The sequence below is a fragment of the Cucurbita pepo genome, unplaced genomic scaffold, assembly GCF_057944985.1.
Source record: "Cucurbita pepo subsp. pepo isolate OVF unplaced genomic scaffold, ASM5794498v1 scafford_17, whole genome shotgun sequence".
Classification (NCBI taxonomy): domain Eukaryota; kingdom Viridiplantae; phylum Streptophyta; class Magnoliopsida; order Cucurbitales; family Cucurbitaceae; genus Cucurbita; species Cucurbita pepo.
This window is the reverse complement of record NW_028257922.1, coordinates 59,906-79,860: the sequence shown is the minus strand read 5'-3', so window position 1 is coordinate 79,860 and position 19,955 is coordinate 59,906. Positions and strand designations below refer to the sequence as shown.

Sequence of the window (19,955 nt, the reverse complement as noted above, 5' to 3'; positions counted from 1 at the left end):
GACATACCTGTAAAGATCGGGCTGACTCGATGACTCTAAAAAGACGGGTAAATTTTTCAACAAAATAAAACAACCAAAACTTAAAACATATCAAACAAAAATAAAGTTTATACAAAGTATTTTAAAACACAACATAACAGTTAAAACACAAGTTAAGGGACGACACAAAAGGGTAGAAGGACGATGGGTGAGGTTTGTCTATGGCACCAGCTCCAGAGTCCGCTCCCGACCTTGACCAGCTTCTTATTTCCTGAAAAAATGGAGAATAAAGAATGAGTACAAGACTCAGTAAGCAGCCTACTTGTAGGCTCTTAATCGTGTCCTTGATATGCTAGGGTACCACACTTTTTGTTTTTCTTGTTCTTATTCTTGTTCTTGTTGTAAGTTCTTGTTATGTTTCTTAATTCGTTCTCCAAGACACTCCCCTTATGATTTACGGTACTAGACATAAACTTGTCAACCTGTGTTTGAGGCTTCATACATTCCAAGCGACACAGTCTTAATACCTACGCTCAAGGCTTCTTACATTCCAAGCAACGTAGTCTAAGTCATACACATGACGTACCATGGGAGGTCTTAGGAGATTCTTAATTCATGGCTAGGGTAACTTACTCTCTTCTTGCTCCATTGTGGCCATAGGTTCTCCCCATGATATACCATAAAGGTCACGTGATCGATACATGCATGAACATGGCATAGACCATAAAGGTCACGTGATCGATGCATGCATGAACATGGCATAGACCATAAAGGTCGCATAATATAACATAGACCATATAGGTCTCGTGATCGGTGCATACATGAACATGGCATCCTGCAAATCATAACATGGCGTAGGGCATCTCATCTAGGTGAGGGGAATGAGGCCAAACGTGACATCCTGCAAAGCAAACATGGTGCAGGGCATCCCACCTAGAGGAGGAAAAAAGCCTCCTTAGAAAGCACCGCATGGTGGGAGTTATGGGCCACAATTAGACATGCTTAGAGTAATACCTAGCATTCTTGAATTTTGAGTATTGTGGACTTTGGTCCCTTATGTTTGAGTGGTACCTAACATTCTTCTTGTCTTGGTGGTTGTATAACTTGTTCTTGGTTCTTAATCTTATAAGTTTCTAAGATTCTTATTTTCTTTAGGCGAAGTCGTTATATACATTCGTGATCATATGAACCCATCGTAATAACTAGCATGAATTATTTTAGAAGGTCATAAGTTCATAATGGGCTCCTTAGAGGATTCTAGAAGGGTCTTGAATCTTGACATGTTTTCTTTAGGCGTTTCTTTAAGTTCCATCTTAGCTTATATTCCAAACTTGCTCCAACCAACTTGAAATCTTGAGCTTATTCTCATGTCATATAAAATAAACCTTATAGGACATGGTTGGTGATTTGGAGCATATTTAGACCTTGAGCTAGGATATGACTTCTTGTTTCGTTTTCAGGAACTAATCGTTAGAGGTTGTCATGTCATATATCGTGTTTTAGTCCTGAAAACACTTTCAAAGTAACCCTTAGTTTTCTCCCCATGAGTGCATAGGTGACATTATCACAAACGTGGCATCCTGCTAGCATATCGTGTTGCAGAGCATCTCATTTAGGTGAGGAAAATAATAAGTCCATCATGACAACCTACTCGTAGTACATATAGCAGGGCATCTCACCTAAAGAGGAATAGGAATCTCGTGGTACACTTCGTGATGGGAGATAATGGTTACTCCGAGCATGGATCCTAGCAACTTGTTAAGCATACCATCTACATTAACCTAGGTGTTTCCTTGTACTCTTGGGGATCCTAGGTTTATGCATAACGTCTTGGGTCAAGGTTGGAACCTAAAGGTTCTTCTTAGGAATAGTCCAACGGAACCTTGTACACTTAGAATCTTATTAGCAACCAAGGATACCTATGGGGGAATCTCTTATTTCATGGGTACCTCGTTAGTCATCCTAGGAGGTAAAGTAATGTGGATCGTGATGTACATTTTTTCCAATATCTTGGTTTCGCTATCTAACGTTTCCCAATGATTCCCAAACTTCATTACCTTATACAACATCATGAGATAAAGATTCATACAACATTTCATAATGTTGGGAGGTCATTTAGGACTTAACCCGTAGGTAGTCTTCCTTATGGGCATTATGGTCATTTTACCCCTAAGTCTTGGTTTTGGTACTTAACGAGTTCCAGTGACTTTCAAACTTCACCACCTCATCAATCATCATACAATAAGATCTACTGTAGAGTTTCATAGTATTTGGAGGTCATCTAGCTCATGAACCGTAGGTAGAGATCCTTAAGGGCATTATGGTCATTTTGCCCCGTTTCTTGGTTTACCTATTTATACTTATCCATTGACCACTAAATTTCACATATAACCTAAACATGCTATAATATGCTCATCATTAAAGTTTCATAGGCATCCGGGCTCATTTAGTGGGTTACTTTAATGTTCCTTAACTTACGGTTCTTTAAGTTTTTTTTTCATAGATCCTTGTGTAATACTTGGTTTATGGTTCATATGAAAATCCAAGCGATTCCTACAAGTATTTCTTAAGAAAAGTCCAAGGTGGCTACGTACCTCATCGTTGATGTTCAGGACCTCCGTTCTTGAGCTTCCGGTATTTGAATTACTTCACTTTTTCTTCTATAGACTCCTTATTGTGTCTAGTTTCTAGAACCATAAGGTTTATTATGAGAACTAGCCTAGAAGGGGGTTAAAATTGAAAAACACCGAGGGAAGACCAAATTTTGGGCTTACTTGGCCGGTTCAACTGAACCGGCCAAGTCATCGTCTTCTTCCTCTGGAAAGGAAGAAGACGCGCGTCCTTTGCGCCGCCGTCTGGAAGTGGCCTTCCACAGCCCCCATCTCTTCGTTTATCCCCTCGATTTCTTCATGAAACTTAACGATGATATTACAAGGAAGAGCTTGGGATTGATTTCATACCTTTTCGTGGATTATAGCCTAAGATATTAGCCTATTACAAGGAAGAGCTTGAGATTGATTTCATACATTTTCTTGGATCATAGCCTAAGATATTAGCCTCCAAAGTTCGTCCAAAATCATTTTCCTCGCCAGAGCTAAAATAGGGGATTTCTTATCGGGTAGCCGATTCTAGGGGTTTTCAAGGCCCGATTTCTTCATGGAACCTCTTAAATATCCTTTCATCAAGCTATAGGAATTGATTTGGAGGAATGTCTTTGAGTGTGGAACCTTAATTTTCAGAAATCGTTATCGGTATGCAACTCACTCGAAACGCCGGATTTCCGATATCATGGGTATCTTGTTCTACGACGTTTCAGCTCTCAATTCCTTCATATAACTTGTGGGTAATCTTGTTTGGAAACTATTGGAATAAGTTTAAGGAGGAATGGTGGAGAATTGCTCTCAAATTTGGAAGAAACCCGAGAGTAGGAGACCCACAAACTAAACTCTCATAACTCTCGAATGGGTGCTCGACCTTGCTCGAGTCTTATTCCATATTGTTTCCCATACTCCAGACTTTATAGGCGAGCTTAAACCGACATTGAAAGCTCCAGAATCGTCGTGAATTGGCAGTTAGATTTTCTGGAAAATCCGCCAGAAATATCTACTCCAGTCAGAGCCTCACCGACTTTGGTTTTGCATAATAGCCGTTTGATGTGATGATCTGTCCATCTTCTAGATCATATCCAAATTTGGGGAAGATCCAACGGCTGGGATTTGAGTTTCGTGAGATATTTCTCAGATGGTCACTGTAGATGCTCTGTTTCTGATCAGATGGCCATTTTCGTAATTATACATTCTTCCAGGGGTATTTGGGTCATTTCCCGCCTTCCGAATATTTTAATATTATATTTCCTAAAAAATCCATAATTTTTCTAAAAATCATTTATCTCATGTTGGTCATTTTTTCTTGAGCATCTCTAAATTCTTTCTAGATAAGCAACTAAAAATCCGGGAAGGTCCTTAATAATTAGTAAAATGACCTTTTTGCCCTTTTCACTTACTTTTACTTTCCAATCCTTTTTCCATAGGTCTTAAACACCTTAACATTACTTGTTAGGGTATAAAAATGACTTGCTTGAGATCATCATCCTTCCTTAATCCTTTAATTCCTCCCCTTTTGATCATTTGGGTCTTACATGGGCGGCTTATTCTTGTTAGATCTAATTCCTTTCATTTTTGGGTGTTACAATACCATACTTTGAGACAAGTGATTTTGTTGCTTTATTATAGTCATACAAGTCATTTTAAGCGTATGCCTACCATAATATGCCTACGATTTTAAGCGTGTTTAGTTTCGAACAATATTATGTTTGGCGTCCTCTTGAAATTTTCTTAACAAACATGTGGGTAAAGACAAAATATGCTAAAAACAACTCAATTTGATTCCTATTTTCAATTTGTATTAAATACATAAAAAGTTCCAAATCTAAAAGGAAATATCATTGTCTCTCACTAGTTTTCAAACGATATACATAAAAAAAGAAAAGAAAGCAAAGGCTTCATGAGTACGATCAAATCGAGTTTCTTGGCCGCTACAATTTTGATGTTACTATTGTTAGCTCCTACCGTCGATGCTCAATCTAGTGCCGATGTTGTTTTTTCTTTGAAAAGATATGGTAACATAGTGTCTGGTACTGACATCATGAAGGTAAATATATAATATGAACATCAATATTATCACTAGTTGAGCTGATCAATTGTTTGCTATAAGTTTTTGTTAGTTGTGAAATGTCGGCTTTAGCAAATGCATGGAGGGATGCATGCACGTCCAATCGTTCTAGTGCAATTTTTATTCCAGGAGGGATATTTAGAGTAAAGCAAGGGAAGTTTGAAGGACCTTGTAATAGCCCAATTGACTTTCAACTTCGAGGAACATTGCAGGCACTAAAAAGTCTTCCCGGAGATAATTGGATCACTTTTACACGTGTTGATAGATTGACATTATCAGGTGAAGGAGTTTTTGATGGCCAAGGAAAGGCAGCTTGGAAAAGGAACAATTGCCACAAATGCATAAATTGTGCCCAACTCCCGGTTGTAAGTAATATTCCTTTAGCTTTCCTTCTCAATCTCATGCATCTTGTTGTTTTTGAAAGAGCCTCTTACATGTCTTCTCTAATGTTCTGACATTTACGATTTGGTCAATGTTCTTCATTTTCTAGAGGATAATCTTTAAACAATCCAGGGAAAAAGTAAATTTTTTTTTAGTTTTCAATTTTATTGGGTTCTATTCAAATTTTTAGCATCATTACCGACTCTCACAAAATATTATTTGATTATACAAAATGTTTAGAGTTTGAGGTTCAACTTCATCACCAATTCAACCGTTAAGAGAATAACATCACTTGATAGCAAGAACTTCTATATCAATGTCATCGGCTGCAACAACCTCACATTCCATAATATCAATATAATGGCACCAGAAAACAATCCCAACACTGATGGAATACACATCGGTCGATCAAATAAGATCACAATCACAAAGTCCAAAATTGCAATTGGAGATGATTGCATTTCTCTTGGAGATTGAAGCAAACTAATTGAAGTCACCAATGTGACGTGCGGACCAGGACATGGAATAAACATCGGAAGTCTTGGAAGATACACTAACGAAGAACCTGTTGAAGGTGTCATCGTAAAGAACTGCACGATAAATAACACCACTAATGGTGTTAGGATCAAAACGTGGCCAGCTTCTGCGGCTAGCGGCACCGCCACCAATATGCACTTTTTGGACATTATAATGGTCAATGTTAGCAACCCTATTCTAATAGACCAAGAGTATTGTCCGTGGAATCAGTGCAATCGGTAGGTATGGATCGCATTCTCAAACCTTTGATTCATTTTTTCATTATAAGTTCACAAATAAACCATTTGTTGTCTCATTTTAATTTTCAGATTCCTTACAAAATTAAGATGAGTATAGTGAGCTTCAAGAACATTAGAGGAAGTTCTGCAACTCCGCTGGCAATCAAACTTATTTGCAGCCGTCACTTACTATGTGACGATGTAAAAGTAAGCAACATTGACCTCACTTACAATGGAATAAAAGGTCCTATTTCCTCCCAATGCACGAATGTGAAACCTATCATTTCATTAAGACAGAACCCCAAGATATGCTCCTCTCTTATGTTGTCCCATGAATTGTTCATTGCCATACAACTTCAAAATAATAGACAGCCTTAATTAAAAAAGTAGACTGCCTCTATCCATTTGACTCTCATTCTTTTGAGTTTCTTTTGTTGTACTTTTCGAAATAAATAAGATGGTCGAATGTTTGAAGGAGACTTTGTGTCGTGAACAACCTAATGTTTTTAGTACCTCGACCTTATATAATAAACTGGTTCCAGTCTTATTTTTCGTTCTAGATTTGAATTTGAAATAAGACAATGTAACTGTAACAACCATTATTAAAAAAAACTAATCCATAACTCAAGGAAAGAATCTTTAACCAACAAAAATATCTAACTCCTCTTTCCGTTTACCCTAAACAAATTAATTACCATTAAAAATCTTTTAGACAGAATCGATAAGTTAGATCGAATCTCCTAACTATATCCGTCCCATATGGCACACATCCATCATTATCGTTAAAGAAGAATTGACATTAGAGGTGACTAATCTAGCAAGTCGTGTCCTTAAATCTATCTTTTTCGTCAATCATGTAATTTTCGTTGCAACTTTTGGATATGACTTCAAAAAATTTAGGTTTCAGATTAGAAAATTAAGTGACAAGTATTAATATGTATTTTAGGAATTTACATTTAATATTGAATTATCTACCTATTTATCCCGACCAAGTTTAGTTTTAGGAAAAATGTCGATAGTCCTAGAAAAATTAAATATCAAAAGTAGCTAAATGTTCTAGGAGTTTAATGCACAGGAACTCATCAAAATTGGCCCAAATCCGTGCTAAATAAGGCCAACAAACAACATAAATCACAAAAGAGAGAAAATAAAAACAAAACTTGGTCTCAATCCATGATGCTATGTTTTGTGTTTTCAAGTCTTAAGATATTTGTTGTTCGTGAGTTTAGCTGGGTCGAGTTGAGATATCTTTGAGGCCTAAGTAAGTTAATTGGATCATAAATTTATTCAACTCAAACAACCCTTATTACATAATTAAATCTTTTGATTTTTATGTTTAGAATAATATCTTAAAAAAAAAAAAAGAAAAGGGAACTAAGCCATTTGGAAATGGCAAATGGTACCCATGCTAGATTTGGACCACGAACAATATTATGTTTGGCTACCTCTTGAAATTGTCTTAACAAACATGTGGGTAAAGCAAAATATGCTAAAAACAACTCATGTTGATCCGTAAGAATAATTTTCCTTCTTAGAAACACTTCATGAGGAGTAAATAATATGGTCATATTGCAAAAGATGTCGAAAAATGCTGGAGCCATTGGGTGTCAAATTCATACTAAAAAATTTGGTTCAAATCCTGTTCATGGGACATTACACTAATCGGTTTAAGGGGTTCTTGTTTTGTTTTGTTTGTTTTTTTTTTTTTTTTTTTTTTTTGAGATGTAATCCTGTTCATGTCTCCTAAGATGTAATCCGTTTGGAAAAATCTCTCCAGATGTAATTTCATTCTCCAAAGAAAGGGGGAGAGATTGGTCTGTTATGACTCGGAGAATGTTTGCAAATAATATATTTACATATTTAATATTATTATGATATAATACCTCATCTAAACTATATTTAAATATTATAAGATATCCTAATATATATTTAATTAATTTGAACTTGATTCAAATTTCAAATATATTTTTATTTAATGTATAATAATTTAATATTTAATGGTATCATATATAATAAATATATTTGTCTTTTTAAATATATTTAATATATTAAATATTAATTTGAAACCTTCAAATTAAATATATTTTCTCAATTTATTTAATATCTAATATATAAATATTAGTTTGACACTTCAAATTAAATTTATTTTCCCCTTTATATTTAATATATCTAATTATTTTAAATATCAATTTGAACACTTCAAATATTCTTTCAAATAAATTGAACCTTTAACGTTGTTATGAGCTAGCAAGAAAACCTTATGGACCTACCGATTATAAGCTCCAGTGATACAAAATTAATTAATTAAACTCTTTAATTAATCAATTTCCATTCATTAACTATAGGTCACTCCACTATAGACCTAGAGTTGCACTCTTATGTACTGTAGGACAAGTTATTTCCATTGATAAAATCATTACAAGCAAGTCGATCCTTCACGAGTTGTTCATAATTGTAGCTGGGTCAAAAGTCCGTTTTACCCCTGTAATTACATTTTTCAACTTAAGTACCACTAATTCTCTAATAAACAATTTGTTTATGATCCAATCATAAACCAAGTCCCTCTTGGGCCAGAGAGAGGGTGGGGCCCCATTGTTCAAGTCCCGAAATCAGTACTTAAGAGAACAACTCATCTAGTTTCCTCATCTGGAAAAGAGTGAATTTCATCTCATGATATTATGTTTCAAACTCCCTGATTGGTCAAGTCCCTAAAATTGTAGGCACATTGAATCGGCCTAAAGAGCCATTCTCACCCATGTAAATTAAAGAACAAGCCCTCACTGGCAGGAGTTCATAACTCACTCAGGATTAAGATCGACTCGCATATGATCATTGTGTGAAATATTAATCTTCTCAATTAACGGATTTATAAAGAGAGATTAAACATTTATTTGTTCAGTCTTATACAAACTCATTGTATAGGGTAGCCCCACTTACATGTCTCCATATGAACGATTTGAATCAAATCATTTGTAACCATTACAAAGTGGGTCGTATCAATAGTGTTACCAAGATAAGGCATCCAACTTTATCCATATACTATAGACTTTTTAGGTTATTACTTGAACACGGTCCTCTTGTATGTCAACCAAATACGGTTCAAGATTACATTAATAACCTTGGATTTTCATACCATGGATAACAATTAAATTACAAATAAACTAATAAAAATTATTGTTAAAAACTAAATAATTAATTACGAGGCTTTAGGGCATAAATTCCAACAAATATGACATGTATTAAGTGACAACTATATGTACGTAGTCTAGAAAAACTGATATGAACCAAGAGACATCAATCATACAATATACTTCAATGAAGATATGAAGAGAAGGTTGTCAAAATTATCAAAAGATTTTTCAATTCATGCTACATTGAAGAAGAATGAAGTTTGATTGTTGTAAATTTTGGGTGGGTTGCAATTTAGAGTAATTTAGAGTTATTGTATGATTGATGTCTCTTGGTTCATATCATTCTATGCAACTCTATGTAGTTTAGGTTGCATGTAGAATCATTCAAGCTCGACATGATCAATCTTGCTTGTGGAGTGATTCGAATCTCAATCAAGTGTTCTTGTCTTGAGATATTTGATCAACAAGAATCATTGAAGCTAGACATGATCAATCTTGCTTGTGGAGTGATTCAAATCTCAAAAAAAGTGTTCTTGACTTGAGATATTCGATCAACAAGGTAATCCGAATCTTACTCCCCTTGTAGTTGATTCCTTATCATATCATTTGGTATCAGAGCTTCAGGCTCAAGATTGGATATATGTTTCCTTTGCGTTTATTTTCAATTTGTTTTTATCTTTATAGTTTTTAATCGACCCAAAATAAAAAAATCCAATCTGGGCTCTACTAAAAAAATTTGAGAGGTGAGAATGAGAGCTTCATTTGTGTAAATGAGTGCAAACAGAGTGGCCTAAAATTTCTTGAGTGTATACACGTGAGAGAGTGTTGCGAGGTCGTCTATATTTCCATATCTTTTTTTTTTTTTTTTTTTTTTTTGCAGCAAAGTTGCACAAATAGATTCGAGGACGAATCCTCTTGAAGAAGTGGAGAATGATATGAACCGAGAGACATCAATCATACAATATACTTCAATGAAGATGTGAAGAAAATGTTGTCAAAATTATCAAGCAATTCATGCCACATTGAAGAGGAATGAAGTTTGATTGTTATTTAAGACTTTTAATTTACTTTAGGTTACAATTACATAATGGTTAATTATCGCCATTAAGTATGAATGTTACAACTCTTGGAATGTCTTTAATAGTTTCATTTTGAGGCTATATAAAGCCATGTATGTTGTATTTGTAAGTAGACTTGGGAAATATAGAAAGAAGCATTTGTGCTTCTCTTTAGCCAATGGCTAAGTTTCTTTGCAATTCTATGTAGTTTAGATTGCATGTAGAATCATTCAAGCTCGACATGATCAATCTTGCTTGTGGAGTGATTCGAATCTCAAATAAGTGTTTGAGATATTTGATCAACAAGAGTCATTCAAGCTAGACATGATCGATCTTGCTTGTGGAGTGATTCGAATCTCAATCAAGTGTTCTTGCCTTAGGTTGTCAAAATTATCAAAAGATGTTTCAATTCATGCTACATTGAAGTATATTGTATGATTGATGTCTCTTGGTTCATATCAAAAACACCTCAAGTCGACAATTCCTCTGTGACTTCTAAGCTCCCGAGAACCCTATCGCCACGATCTGTAGCTTCACGGACCTGAAAAAGAAATGTAAATAGGAATGAGTATAAATATATTTAATAAGCAACATACTTATAGGCTCTTATCGCATCCATGTCAGAGTAGGGAACCACCAGCTTACTCTATAGGCTCTAGAGTTTCACAGTCTTGGTACAGACATTTGGGCAGAAGATTTAACCTTCATAGCGGTATCCGACATCTAAGGATGATGCGCTACGACATATAACTTTGTACCAGGTGAGGAACATGGTGAGTGTCAGCCTGCTTGTCGTCAATGGAGGAGTGAACTGGCAAACCCGTCGCACAGGCCATGAGATCATCCAAGGTTGGGGCGTGCTACTTTTCGATACAAGCCAGCTCGAAAAGTTATTGATGATGTTAATATAACACATGAGAAAGCAATTTGGATCTTAGGCACTCTTAGAACATCAATTATAGTAAATAACTAGCATGTTCATAAGTATTAAAACTCAAGGTGTTTTAGTACTAACCTTTTGTAGTTTAAATTCCTTTTTCCTCACGAATCGGTTTCGAACCACCACTAGTGTCTTCTCCACTATTCTCCGACCTTAGAACGGGATTGTGGAATCCGTTGAGTGACTAAACTTGGGAGGGATTTAGTATATATGAACAGAGAGTTTGTGAGAGTTTTTCTCATGGTTTTTGGAAGGGAGAAGTTCATGTACCTTGATCACTCTATTTATAGAGTTATGTTTGCATGTTGATGCAAATTTGAGATCACCAAATTTTGACACTCAATATTCCACTCAAATGTTTGGGATTATGTGACAAACATGCAAGTTTGAGTTCACCAAATTTTGACACTCAAAATAATATTTAAATTTGTCTGTGGGTTTATTTGGCAAGCATGCAAGTTTGGTTAAACCAAATTTTGACATCCCAAAATTCCACTAACTCAAACATGGATTCTTCCATGGAGTGAAGCCAACCTTCTTACTTTCTTCATTTTAATTCAACAATTAATTTGAATAATTAATTTCAAATTAAGTAATATTAAATGATTAATTAAACCATTTAATTAATATTTAATATTAATTCAAATCCCAATCCCAATCAATTTCGACACATATTTGATTAAAATATTTAAATCTTATTTAAATATCTCAGATTCTCTTTTTTATTTAATTCATAAATAAAACAAAAAAAGGGTTAAATACATCGTATATATGTAGCGCATATTCCCTAATTTGAATTCGAACACTTCGAACCCACTCGTCACACAGTTCTATGGTTTAGTTCGATATGAGCTAGTAGAGAGACCTAATGGACCTATAGATCATGAGCTCCAACAATCCAAGATTAACCGGTTAAATTCATTAACCTTGTTAACCAACACTCGTTAACTACTAAGACACTCCACTATAGCCTAGTAGTTGCACTCCCCTCACTATAGATATATTTTTGTCCATTTGATATAACTATGATTAGTAAGTCGATCCTTCACAAGTTGTTCGTAACTAGAGTTGGGTCAATTAACCGTTTTACCCCTGAAGTTACTTCTTGTTTCTTATGTCCCACTGATCCTCTTATGAACAATTGGTTTGTGGTCAAACTAGTAAACCGAATCCCTCTCAGGCCAATGCGAGGGTGGGCCCCTTGTTTAATACCTAGAGTCAGTACCTAAGGGAACTACCTCTCTTCTATCCCTAAAAGTAGGTAGGAGCGAATTCCATCTTGCACCCCACGCCCCAGCCATTCACCTAGTGTTACCCCTGAAATGGGAGACCTATTGAGTCGGCGAACTCGAGTCACTCTCACCCATGCAATTCTAAGGATAATTTCGAATAAACAGAAGTTCATGGTTAGCTCAGGATTAAGATAGAGTTACCTAGGTCATTGAATGAAAAGAAAATCAGTCTCAACAGTAAACGACATTATAAAGTGAGAGTGATTTTCTTCATGGTCCAATCTTATTCAATACTCATTGCGTAGGACGCCACCACTCACATGTCTCCGCATGTACAATTTAGTAATCACATTGTTATGTCATATACAAAAGTGGGCCGCATCCACAGTGTCCCCAAGATAAGGTACTCAGCCTTATTCTTGTACTATAGATTATTTTGACTATAAACTTGAACTTGATCCACTCTTATGTTTCTACATATAGTTCAAGTAATCATACTATAGCTAGAGTATTCTTAGTTTATTCGATTTAGATTAACGATAGTAAAATACAATTTATTCAATAACAATCTTTACTGAATAAACATCAATGATAACTTTATTGAAAATAGAATATGTTTTTATTTACAAACTATGAGTTTTAGGACATAAAACCCAACAACCTGCATGATCAACATCCTCCCATAGGAAATCCTCACATAGGAAGAATCTTATGTGCAGGTTAACCTCTAACTACTTGCGTGTTCAATGTTCTACCATAGGATGGACCCACCATGCAGAATAGTCAATCTACCACTGAGTATCACAATCCTAACCAATGTAACACCTCGCTTGATGGTATCGTACAAGAGTGGAAAGGTGAGTGGAAACTAGTTGAACGCCATACCAGCTACTATCGGTTTAGAAATCTTTCTTCTACATCCTGAGGTACTTAGGTGGCCTTCTAGGTCTCAAGGGTGGTTAGGCGGTCTTGGTAGGGACTCAAGTCTCCACTCTCATAATTCCTGACTCCTTGAGTCTTTCATGGTTCAGAGTTGTAGGTTCTCACCATCTAATCATCCCTCATGATTCCACTTTACGACAACCATGTTTATGCACTCTACATATATATCAAATTTTGTGTCATGTGCTGACCATGGAACCCTTCACAATCTTTCACGAACTTTTTCCAAATTCTGGTGCATAACATGTGCTATCCAACTAATCCATAGAGATTATATTCTTCTTGAGACCAGAAATATATCTAAACTTCTTTAATGTCCTGATTTCTTACTCGAGTTTGTTTGCAGACATCTCCATTGATTTCAATCATCAAGGTTTTTCTTGTCGGCAAGATACACCTTAAAAAAAAATTCGGATTTGAAATTTTGAAACAATTTCTTACTTAGAGTAGAATGGAATAATGCGCCTAAATCCAAAATCCAAGATTCAATCGAGCTGTCCACAATAAGAATTATTGCAACACGTTACGTTTAGCATGTTTGGAGATTTTTTTCGGTTCTTTGATTTTCATCGTCCTTGTTTGTTTGGGCTCTTTCATTTACTTTTTCCCCTTTGATCAACACTAAGAGCATTGCCTTACGAATCTCCAATTTTCCGTTTTCAAATACTTTCGCTGAGAACTAAATCTCAAATTTAATTAAACTTCAACTTATTAGATATTTGGGAACGGTTGTTTGCGACAACAACAGTATCCCACAACTGTAAAGAGGACATCAAAATCAGTTCTTTAATTTAATCTTCAAAATTAATTTCCACCGAACTCAGTTGACTTAAAATCATATTGAATTCATTTATATGATCCACAACAGATCTACCTTCAGACATTTGTAGATTGAAAAATCTTCGAATCAAATACACCTTGTTCATACTCAACGGTTTTTCGTACCTATTTAATAGCGCCTTCAATAGAACTTACATTATCTTCTCCTTGATAATGTGAAACGCCACATTTTTTGACAGTGTCAACCAAATCAACCCTAAGGCCTGCCGATCCTTGAGCTTTCGCTGCTCTGTGGTTATGATATTTGGTTTCACCCCAATAGAGATTCATGGAGATCTTTCTGGTACAGAAAATCTTCCATCTACATCTTCTAGAAACCAAAATTGGATCAATTGAACTTCTCTCAATTCCAATCTTTGAGCTTTCCATCTTCACATATGTTATAACCAAGATCAAATTTGAGTCATACATACTTATGCGTCTGTCATGTTTTCATTATGTTTTCAGGCATCTTCGCTACGAGAGAAGCATCAAGGTCTTGCATGGCCAACAAATCAGTAACTTTGCGCCAAACACCAAAATTATTGATTCCATCAAATTTTTCTACTTCAAGATTAAAACTCAAAATTCTCGATCCACATCCTGATTTAATATCAGATGACTCTGCCATTTGTAACAAGTAATCTGGATGAAAGTAGAAAAATACAATTCTTGAAAATTGATTTTCAAGAAAATAAGCACGATTGTGAGCATGTTTTGTAGTTGATGGGGTCAAAACTTTTAGAATACCCCAAATACCACAACCAGGCTTTGATACCACTTGTACAAAAATGATACAATCTTCAAAGCTCTAATACCATTTGTTATGCGCCGAAATGCTACAACCACAAAACTATGATATCAATTGTTGTACCAATAGTGGAAGCAAGATCAAATGTACTCACAACACCAACTAATGAAATTTTAACAAAAAGACAAAGATTTATGTGGTTCAGAGACAAGAAATTCCCCTACATCCACGTATAGCCACCAATCACTAATAATCAAAGTGTTTACAAGTATACTAATAATCAAAGTGTTTACAAGTGAATACTTCACTCTCACGCTACAAAGTCTCTTACAAAAAAGTTTATCCAAAATGTCACTCAAAATACAATGTGACACACAAACTCAATCAAATTCCGATATCCTCAATCTCCTAGACAAACCCTTTATATAGGGATAATTGAGGTAGAATATGAATGTTATATATATACTAAATGAGGATTAATAACCAAAATAAATAAGATATTAATTAAAATGGTTAAAGATTAAATAACCAAATTAATATTTTTATTTAACCAAAACGAGTTAATAACTAAATTAAATAAAAAAATTTATGACAATTTACAACAAGTTCATAATTTGCTTAATCGGTGGAGATGATTACCAATTTAACCTTAAGAGTCAACTTTTTTTAGAACGGTAACGACCCTAATTTTCTTTAACCTAATTAGTGACGTCACTTATGCATACATAACTTATTAAGCGTAAGCTCATCATAAATAACCTTCTATTTCGTAATCGAACCAAAACATCCTTATCTCTAAAAATAAACTTTCAAATAACTGAATTTAAAAATGAAAACATCCTTATCTCTAAAAATAAACTTTCTAATAACTGAATTTAAAAATGAATCCGCTCCCAAACAACCTTATCTCCAAAAATAAACTTTCAGATAACTGAATTTAAGAATCAATCTAGACTTTCAAATAACTGAATTTGAAACAACCCTAACTCTAAAAATAAACTTTCAAATAAATGAATTTAAAAATGAATCCGCTCCAAAAATAAACTTTCAAATAAATGAATTTAAAAATGAATCCGCTCCAAAACAACCTTATCTCCAAAAATAAACTATCAGATAACTGAATTTAAGAATGAATTAGAATTTCAAATAACTGAATTTAAAAATAAATCAATGTAACTTAAAACAATCGAATGGTGAACTCCTAAAAATATCCCATCTCCAAGGTTCTCAGCTGTAAACTCCTAAAAATATCCCATCTCCAAGGTTCTCAGCTTCCGTACATTGGCTTACCTCCTAAAAATATCTCATCTCCACGTTCAAATAACTGAATTTAAAAATGAATCTAAATAAAGCTCTTACCTCCTAAAAATATCCCATCTCCACCTTCAAATAACTGAATTTAAAAATGAATCTAAATAAAGCTAAATGAATTTAAAAATAAATCTAAATAAAGCAATACTGTAACGTAAAACAGTCCAAGGGTAAACTCCTAAAAATATCCCATCTCCAATTTACATGTGTTCTCAGCTTCAAGCTTGGTCAACCGTACATTGTTGCCATGCCTTTACCCGAAAAAAAAAATGTAGGGTCTTTACCTAAAAATGTAGGTAACACGTGGCTTGAGGCTTGAGTATTTTATGAAATAATCAGTAAGTCACCCACTATTGGGGTTAGGAATGCAAACACATGCATCATATGAGCGGGACCTTGACTTTTCATAAAACTTTTCATAAACTTTTCATAGCCTTGGGAGCTTTCCTATTCTGGGTAGGGTTGGGTGTGTGGTACTCCTTCACACAGCTTTCCTATTCTGGGTAGGGTTGGGTGTGTGGTACTCCTTCACACACGACCCATGTACGTGTACATGGACCCACCAGGCGACCTCGTAAACATACCCCCTGGACCTGACTTGGTCGAGCACAACGTGTTACACGTAGCCGAACACCACAGAATAGAAAAGGGCCCGCATGATATCATGACAAACATAAATATCGTATTTCATTCTTTCGTAACATAAAGGGGAAGAATCTCGATGCACGTGACATACATCATGAGGTCCCTTAACATATCTAACATGACATTACATAAGTAGTGCTAACATCGCATATATGTTTCTTACATTACATGGCGTCTCACATGACCCACATTACATGGCATACTACATAACACGATTGTGAGCACGTTTCATGGTTGATGGGGGTCAAAACTTTTAGAATTCCCGAAATACGACAACCACGCTTTGATACCAGTTGTTGTGTGCCGAAATGCTCCACAAAACTATGATACCAATTGTTGTACCAATAGTGGAGGCAAGATCGAAAATGGCTTTAATCTTATATTATAATAAAGTTAATACAACCTTCAAAGCTCTGATACCACTTGTTGTGTGCCGAAATGCTACAACCACAAAACTATGATACCAATTGTTGTACCAATAGTGGAAGCAAGATCGAAAAATGGCTTTAATCTTATATTATAATAAAGTTAATTGTAGCTTTTGTTGGGGTTCAAGTTGTTACAAGAATTCAACATATAAACAGGTACCTACGACATATAACGTTCATGTTGTAAATGGACATTTGGGGAACGATCCTCTTTTGTTGACGGAAAGAAATATTCTCTATTCTATTCAATGTACTAGCTCACAATCATGGAGAATACGTACTAAAGGGCAATAATGCTCTAAACGGGTGCTCTAACCAACTGAGCTACAAGAGCTACTTGAAACAAAAAACATACCAATTCTTAAATCACCAAACGAATAAACACCCAAGCTAGTGTATCATAAAATACAAACCAAAAGACATATTTATATGAATGAGAAAAATAAGCAAAATACTAATTTGTCTTTTTAATGTAAACCCAAATCAAATAAAATTGTATTACGAAATAGATATGTTATGAAACTCTTGAAATTCGATCTAATATTACTGTTGAAGAACAAGATGTTTAGATCTAAATTATCCAAGAAACCACAAAACGATAAGCAATCAATCCAAGAGAAAGTTTTTGAACCGATTACCTCAATGATTAAGATAAAGAGTAAAAAGGAAAAAAAAACAAAAAAACTCATTTATAAACTCATGATTCAAATCGCTTCACAGAATAACTCAGTCAAGCCTACTTGCATAACTCTAGCACGTAAATCTAAACACAAGAAATGCAAAAGAACAAGTTCATGGGTAAAGAAGCATACTATTCAACTTTTATTCTAATATCCAAAATCTTTGTACCATACTAATAACATAAATGACTATTTATAACCTTGAAAATAAACCTTTAAAGTAATATATAGTCTATTGAAATGTTGTAAATGTCTTGTCCATCAATACCATAACGTCCATTAATTAATTTTAACTTAGAATTTTAATATAATATTATAAAGTGAAAAAAATACTATAAAACATCTCTAAATTTAAACACCTACCCTACAATCTTATTATCCACCAAGAAGTTTTTGTGGCATAATTAAGACACCTTATTCGTTCATTCTCCCATTCTTCAAGAGGATTCGTCCTCGAATTCAATTGATTTCCTTGTAATGCAAACTTAAAATTATTTTCATTCCGTGGTTTTAATCTTGTCGAGGTCTTCCCTTTTATCTTTAGGTCATGCATGGATGTAAAAGTGAAATGGGAGTGTCGCTTCCTATGCAGCCCATTGGTCTTATTTTTTTCCATGAGTTAGATATTGGCACGAGTTGAAATTAATTATTCAAACTTGCTTTATAATAAGAATTTTAATTTTCGACAAGAATTCAACCGAAAAGGTAGATACACATAGATTGAGTGCTCCCCTTAGAAAGAAAATTCTTTTACTTCCAAGTTTCTGTATTTGTACCTTTGGTATACAAAATATTGTTCCCCTAAAAAACTAGAATCATTTTTCTTTTTAGTCTCTATACCCACGTCAAATATTTCTTTTTATTTTTCATTTTCTTCACTTTTTGTCTCTAATGGCCATTGAGCAACATATAATTTGTATACTGTATTTGCTGGCCTACCTAGAACCTAAAGCTCGGATACGAAATGACCGCTCTAACCAACTAAGCTACAAGAGCCACTTCGAAAAGTATTTGTACCTTTGGTATACAAAATATTGTTCTAAAAAACTAGAATCATTTTTCTTTTTAGTCTCTATACCCACGTCAAATTTAAAGTCCATCAAATATAATATCAATAATATCAATATAATGACACCAGAAAACAGTCCAAACTCTGATGGAATACACATCGGTCCATCAAATAAGATCACAATCACAAAGTCCAAAATTGCAATTGGAGATGATTGCATTTCTCTTGGAGATGGAAGCAAACTAATTGAAGTCACCAACGTGACGTGCAGACCAAGACATGGAATAAGCATCGGAAGTCTTGGAAGATACACTAACGAAGAACTTGTTGAAGGTGTCATCGTAAAGAACTGCACGTTAATTAACACCACTAATGGTGTTAGGATCAAAACGTGGCCAGCTTCTGCTGCTAGCAGCACCGCCACCAATATGCACTTTTTGGACATTATAATGGTCAATGTTAGCAACCCTATTCTAATAGACCAAGAGTATTGTCCGTGGAATCAGTGCAATCGGCAGGTATGGATCGCATTCTCGAACCTTTCATTCATTTTTTCATTATAACTTAACAAATAAACCATTTGTTGTCTCATTTTAATTTTTAGATTCCTTCAAAAATTAAGATTAGTACAGTGAGCTTCAAGAACATTAGAGGAAGTTCTGCAACTCTGCTGGCAATCAAACTTATTTGCAGCCGTCACTTACCATGTGACGATGTAAAAGTAAGCAACATTGACCTCACTTACAATGGAATAAAAGGTCCTATTTCTTCCCAATGCATGAATGTGAAACCTATCATTTCAGGAAGACCGAACCCCAAGATATGCTCCTCTCCTTATGTTGTCCAATGGATTGTTCATTGCCATAGAACTTCAAATATAATAGACAACCTTAATTAAAAAAGAAGACCGCCTCTATCCATTTGACTCTCATTCTTTTGAGTTTCTTTTGTTGTACTTTTCGAAATAAATAAGATGGTCGACTGTTTGAAGGAGACTTTGTGTCGTGAACAACCTAATGTTTTTATTACCACCACCTTATATAATAAAATTGTTCCAAGTCTTGTTTTTTTCGTTCTAGTTTTGAATTCGAAATAAGACAATGTAATTGTAACAACCATTATTAAAAAAAAAAACTAATCGATTACTCAAGAAAAGAATCTTTAACCAACAAAAATATCTAACTCTTTCAATTAGTTACCCTAAACAAATCAATTACCATTAG

The 19,955-nt window shown here is 34.7% G+C and overlaps 2 pseudogenes; both read left to right on the top strand.

The window, feature by feature from the left end:
• The first annotated feature begins 4,709 nt into the window (after nucleotides 1-4,709).
• LOC147785425 (exopolygalacturonase pseudogene) lies at nucleotides 4,710-6,164 on the top strand (annotated as a pseudogene).
• A 12,450-nt stretch (nucleotides 6,165-18,614) lies between these two features.
• LOC147785424 (exopolygalacturonase pseudogene) lies at nucleotides 18,615-19,630 on the top strand (annotated as a pseudogene).
• The last annotated feature ends 325 nt before the right edge of the window (nucleotides 19,631-19,955 follow it).